The 6,613-nt window shown below is 48.3% G+C and overlaps 1 long non-coding RNA gene across 1 annotated transcript; it reads left to right on the forward strand.

Moving 5' to 3' along the window:
* Positions 1 to 1,552: 1,552 nt before the first annotated feature.
* LOC123141472 (uncharacterized) lies at positions 1,553 to 2,780 on the forward strand. The gene is made up of 3 exons (XR_006470323.1): positions 1,553 to 2,274; positions 2,463 to 2,544; positions 2,653 to 2,780. It is a non-coding gene; the product is annotated as an uncharacterized lncRNA (long non-coding RNA).
* Positions 2,781 to 6,613: the final 3,833 nt, after the last annotated feature.

A 6,613-nucleotide genomic window follows, 5' to 3' on the forward strand; every position in this document is an offset into this window, starting at 1 on the left:
GCTAGTACAAGCTATCCTGACAAAAGTGGTCTTCGCCTGCAAAAAGCCCTGGGGTGACGCCGTCTTGGGCTCCACGATGACCTCCGCCTGGCCGTCCTCCTGGTCTTGGTCTCGTTGCACCAATATGGCAACCTTTGCCTGATGCCTCGGTACTCTTCGCCTGCGCTGGCCTCCTTAGCACCAAAGATCATGTCATTTCCATCCTTGACCTAACCCAATATTCTTTTTATTGGAAATATTCCTTTTTTGATAAAGGAATAACCCTTAAAACCCTAGGTTGTGAAGCAACCTATATTTCTGTCACTCCTAAAATTCTAAAATAATTCTCATAAATTGTTTGGATCCTATCTTGCTCAAATATGGCAAAATATTTCATTGCCATGTTCAAAAATAATCCTCCAATAATTCTTTTCCTATTCTGTCCTAAATGGCACTTTGCAAAGGAAGTGCTATTTATTTTTGCTTGATTGACCCCAGACTTCTTGGACAACTTTTCCTGTCCATATCATTGGCTCATGCCAAAATTCAACTCAATTTGCCTAGTAAATAATTTTCAGCAATTTTCCCAAGTTTCTGTCCAGGAAGGAACTTTGTGAAGAAGCTATATTCTAGGCATATCCAAATGAGTTGCAATTTTGCAAGGTCCTTCATATGATCAAATCATGACTCTGCACCAACTATGAGCTCATGTAACTCATCTATGTGAGCCCAGCCCCAAATCTTAGTTTCTGGTCAGATTTTCAGTTTGTGAAGCAACTATATTTTATATTGCTTCAATTGAGCTGAAACTTTACCAGGACATGCTTCTACCTATATAAACTCTCTCCACCAAGTTTTAGCTAAATTCGTTAATCCAATTGCCATGTGCAATTTTCCAAGTTTTTGTCCGGAATGGAGCTTTGTGAAGCAAGTGCCACTTTGGTATTTCCAAATGGCATGAACTCTTTACAGAAGCTTCATACCATCATATGAACCCACTCTGCCAAATTTCAGCTCATGAGAATCAAGTATGTGAGTGCATCATCCAAATCCCTAATTCTGGCCAGTTTTGCACTTTCTACAGCAACCCTCATCTAAACTCCTCCTCTTAGTCTGATTTTCGGTGATCAACATCACCTTAGCATGTGATCATCGCCAGACAAACTATTTACCACGTTACCAAGCTGATTTAACCACAGAAAGTTACAAGCACCTTCCTGTTGATTTACTTTGGAGCTACGTGCAAATCTCTTCTTTGCCCCTAGACTGATTTATTTCCTCATTTTGACTAAGGGCACGGCGGTCTATCTACTGGACATGGTAGGCCCTGCCAGAACGCGCCGTTTGCACCAATGCCCGTGGTGAGCACGCTGGCGTCACGCACAGTGCAAGCTCTGGCTCGGTCCGGCCACTGTGCTCGTCTCCTCCCTCCTCGTCTCGACCTCCATTCATGTCCTGGAGCTCGCCCGTGCTCGACTGCATCACCCTGCGTCGCTGCTTCGTCGTGGTTCGCCATAAATGAGCCGCTAGCTCCATGCCCGTGCCGCGTCCAGCCTCTGCCCACCATTAAAGCTTGGTCGGGAGCTCGCTCGTGAGCTCTAGGGCTCTCCCCCGCGCCTATATAAGGACCCCCGAACCCCTCCGCACCTCACCAGCCTCTCCCCAAGCCTCCGCGACCTGTAGAGTCGCCCGATCTCGCCAGAGTTCGCCTCGGCCATTGCCGGTCTTCTTGATTCCGGCGAGCATAGTCCACCTCTCCACCTCCCGACCCGTCCTACGCGTTCCCCTCCTACCCGCGGTTCGCCCCCACCCCTTGCCCCCTCGCCGGAGCCGCTGCTTCACCGAGTACCTCCACCACCCGAGCTCTCTGTAGCCTCCCCGGTCGCCGCACCTCCCTGCCTCTCCACCACTCTCCGGCACCTCCTTTGCCTCTGAATGGATGCGGTGCTCTGCCCTGAACCCGCCGGTGCCCGCGCCTTGGCCTGAGGTGGCCGGAGCAGCCCGTTCCATCGCCAGCGCCCGCCCAGCTCCTCTCTGTTCTCCTCCCATCGCCACTTCCCCTAGGCATCCCCGCCGTCCCTGCTGCCTCTCTCTGCTGCGGCCGGCCGATCCGCGCCCGCCGGTGGCCTCCGCCTGGCCGGACTTGGCCGGAGCCGCCTGGGCCCCTCGCGGCGCCCACCTCCCCTGCTTCGCTACTCTGTCTCCGATCGGGGAGGCAGGAGGAGGAAGACGACGACCTGGCTCGGCCCCCCTGGCCGCTGGACCCCACGTGCCAGCCACACACCCCGGGCCCAGGTACGTTAAGTGGAGACGCATTTCGGGCAATACGCTTTAAGATTGTGAAAGCGTATTCCCGTTTCTGTTCTGCTCAAAGTGCGTTTTCTTATTCAGAAAGCGTATTCTTTATCCTCTTCGCCCCGTAGTATGTTTTCCAGATTCGGAAAGCGTATTTCCTAATATGCGCCTCTGCCTTATCCACTCAGGGACCCATTGGTGATAAAATCTTCACGGAATGGTCCTTCTTCTTCCACACATCATAACTCCGCAACCGTAACTCCGATCGAGGTGAAACCAGCGCTCACTTATTCGTCTCGTCGAGCTCTATCTTTTGGTAACATTTTCACTAGGTATTCTCACAGTGAAAATGACCATTTTGACCTTGCCTCTAATCAGCCCCCTCCAAGAGAAAACCGTCCGGTGTTTCGTTCCGCGGCTTCACCGCACTTTTTCCTGCAGTCTCCGTCACCCCAGGCAAGCCACAATACCCACTTGCATGATAGTCATGCAGTAGCCATGGTTTTCAACTTGAATATTTATTAACTATTTGCTTGTTTAAAATATGGTTATCGTTGTTCGGTTATGATTCTTGGTTAGTGCTTACTTTCTTGCTATGTTGTTATGCACCTGGTTATCATGCCCTGCTAGTTGCTAGTATTTCTTTCATATGCTTATGCTTGCTAGTAGTACATGTTGATGTTGGTGATAGTCTTCGGTGCATGACTACTGTCTGTTCCAAGTACCGTTGTTGTGCATGTTCCATTGCATCCAGCTGGTCAAATGCTTGCATGATGGCATTGTTGATATGTTCTTGCATGATATTTATTGTTGATGCTAGTGTTCATGCTATGTCTCGGAGAAGTATGTTCTTGTGATGTTCATGCTAGTCAGTATGCCATGCTCAGTTGGACATAATTCATTGTGGATATGGTGGATAGTTATGTTGCACCCGTGCTTATGTTGATATCATGCTCATGCATTGTAATTGCATCATGTTATTTTATCATTACTCAGCATATTGCATTCTAGTTTAACCGGATTAAATTGAACTTGAACAACTGTTGGCTGAGTCATGGTGCCACCATATCGAGCTGACCAGTGCAACCACGCTTACCTTTATGGGAAGGTCCTAACTGGGTCTATTGTCATGCCTCTCGCCGGTGCCTCCAACGAGGGAAGGTTATGGGCATGCGGTACCCTGGCCCGGTAAGCAGACATAACCTTGTGTGCCCGTTGTTGTTGTTGTTGTACCCGGGTGGTCCTTGTTTGGGACCGTTTATGTTTTGGCCACGACGGTGGCCGTTGGTGCCTTTGGTAGGCACGGGGCCACCCAGGACTTAGCCCAAAGGGGAGTTGGTCGGAGTGGCCGGGAGAGTGTCACGGCAGTAGATCGGTTTTGTCAGAACGTCGTTGGTCCACCCGAATGGGAGTGCGAGGCCATGGGTTCTGTGGTGTGGGTACAGTGTACTAACCTCTCCAGAGTGTATATTAAATCTATCGATAGCCGCGCTCGCAGATAAGGGCTCAGTTCGTGTCGGTCACACTGTGAGTCAACAATATTAATCATAATGTGCTTAAGAACAACCCCGGTTCGATGACGAGATAAGTTGGTTGGGATCGCCGGAAAGATCATCGTTTCAGACCAAGTGTTGGTCATGGTTGGGATCGCCGGAAAGATCACCGTTGAGACAAAGTGTTGGTCATGGTTGGGATCGCCGGAAGGATCACTGTTTGGTTACGAGGTAACCCGCACAAATTAAGTGGTGCATATAGTGTCATCATGTTGCATGCTAGTATCATCGGATTTATATGTTCATGCCTTGATCATATCGCTCTAGCGATATTATGTTCATGTTGTCCATGCCATGTTATCCTGATGATCTCATGAAAATTCCTGCTTAACCTGTAATTGCCATGCTGTTGTTTGTCTTGAATGCTTCTGGTTATTGTGAGCTTGCAAGTACATTCAATGTACTGACCTGGCGTGTCATGCCAGTTTGCAGGTCGTGCCTGGATTGCTTGCTTGTTTGGTGTGGTTCCTGTGTTCGCGAGCTAGGATAAACGTTCCAGCCAGAGTCCCTGCGGATTGGAGTCCATCATCACCGTCCGTTGTTCCGCTACCAGTAGTTGTTCCGCTGCCTCAACTTGTTATGCTGCTTGCATAGAGCAACTGAGGATGGCGTAGTGTCACCGTGCCGATGTTATTCATTGTAATATTAGAGACCTCGTATTCATATTCGTGTAATAATAGAAAGCTGGTTTGTTCTATGCTAAGCAGTGCCGTATTCCAGAAGACTTCACCTCGATCTCTGGGCTGGAATACGGGGCGTTCCGGTTTCTCTGAGCCGGGGTGCCAGAAACCACACTTACTAAATCGAGCAATTTTAGTAATTAAACAGAGCTAGTTGACCTAAACATTCCTCTAACAAAAGACCAGCATTAAAAACAAAGCTTAAGTACACACAATTTTAACAAAGCCACCGCCGCGCCGGCCTATGCATCACTGGTGTGGGATGAGACGTCGATGACTTGTCCTGGCGACATGCCGCCGCTGGTGGACTCCGCATCCCCCCTGCTGAAGTCGACCACGTCCTCGTCCTCAAGCTCGTCCTAAAGGTTGTAGTACTTGTAGTAGTGGCTACGCCAGAGCTCGCGTTGGTACTCTGCGCCGATTCCTCGACGGATAGACTCTTCTCTACCTCGACCTCAGCCACGTGCAACTCCTCCTCCCGGTGCTCCTCGATCTCCGCCGCCTCCTGCATCTCCAGCTCCCGCTCGGCGATCTCCTGCTCCATGGCCACTGCCACCTTTTCGGACGTGGGTTGCATGCTGGATTCCGAGGTGGCCTGGAATATCTTGGCGTGTGCATCCTCGATCTTGGCGTGGATAGCCTCGACCCGGGCCAGGGCGACATCGGCGGCACGGATGATAGCTCGAGCGCTCTCGGTGTTTGCAGCCGCTGTCGCAGCAACAGCTGCAGCCGTCTCGGCTGCTGCAGCTGCCTTGTCGGCTGTCGCTGATACCCTCTCGACGGATGCAACTGCCCTCAATGCGGATGCGGCGACACTCTAGGCGTAGGCGGCCGCGCTCTCGGCACAGGCGGCCGCGCTCGGGGAAGACGCGACAACCGTACAGGTCTTCACGAAGCGTTTCCACGGTGTCATCTTTGCAAGAAGGGGTTGCAGGAATGGGGATGGGGATTCATGGATTCGGAGGTTGCCGGCACTGGAGCAGACAAGCCGGCGAAGCTTAAGGAGGAAGACTTAAATAGACTCACAAATTTTCATCGCAAATGGTTTCTACAAAAAACTGTGTGTGATGTTGTTGATATTTTTTATTAGATGTGAAAGACGAATTTGGAGTAAAGTGGCAACGGGTGGTGTTTTAAATGTTCGAGAAAATTTGTAGTACTAATACAACTATCATGTCAAATTTTGGAAAATTTCAGGGCTCATTTGACCTTTTAAGGCATTTAATTGATTTTCTAGCCATTTAATTACCGTAATTCAAATTTGAACTACATGTACATGCAACAGCTAACCATAACAGTTCGAAAAGTCATATTTTGTCTACTTATGTGCGAGTTAATTCCATGTGCAGTAAATTGGAAGGAATTTTCAAACATATTGGTCTCACGGCTATGACACAATTAAGCATGGAGTGCCATGGAATTTAAATTCCAAAAAATTAAAAAAGATCAGAAACACATGAAACCTTGCTTGATGTAATGTCATGCCACCAAGATGATGTGCTAAAAAATCTTGCATGTTTGACGGAAGTTTGGACACACACCCCTCATAAACCAGAGCAACTCACTAGAAGGCTCGTGGTTTCGAGAGGGAACAATGCATGTTTGATGATGAACGGGCGATAGCTTCCTCTTATGGGCTTAAAAAAATTTATATAGTTAACGTCCACTAATACAACTGCCTTGTCAAAATTTGGAAAATTTCAGGGGTCATTTGACCTTTTTAAGACATTTAAGTGATTTTCTAGCCATTTAATGACCATAATCCAAATTTGAACTACATCTACATGTAGCGGCTAACCATAACGGTTTGAAAAAAATATTTGTGTATTTGTGTGCGAGTTAATTCCATGTGCAGTAAATTGGAACGAATTTTCGAACATATTGGTGCCACGGCTTGGACAGATGCATGGAGTGCCATGGCATTTAAATTCCAAAAAAATTAAAAAATCACCAGACGATGTAAATATCTGGTGTTTAAAAAATAAAATGTAAAGATCTGGCAAGACAACCGGGCCCCACACGATTGACACTCTATTTGGCGCCTCGAGGTTTGGAAGCGCGGGTTATTAATCAGACATGGTTCTGTATTAGAAACCGTTAGCTATT

Source organism: Triticum aestivum, chromosome 6D (assembly GCF_018294505.1).
Source record: "Triticum aestivum cultivar Chinese Spring chromosome 6D, IWGSC CS RefSeq v2.1, whole genome shotgun sequence".
In the NCBI taxonomy this organism is placed as follows: domain Eukaryota; kingdom Viridiplantae; phylum Streptophyta; class Magnoliopsida; order Poales; family Poaceae; genus Triticum; species Triticum aestivum.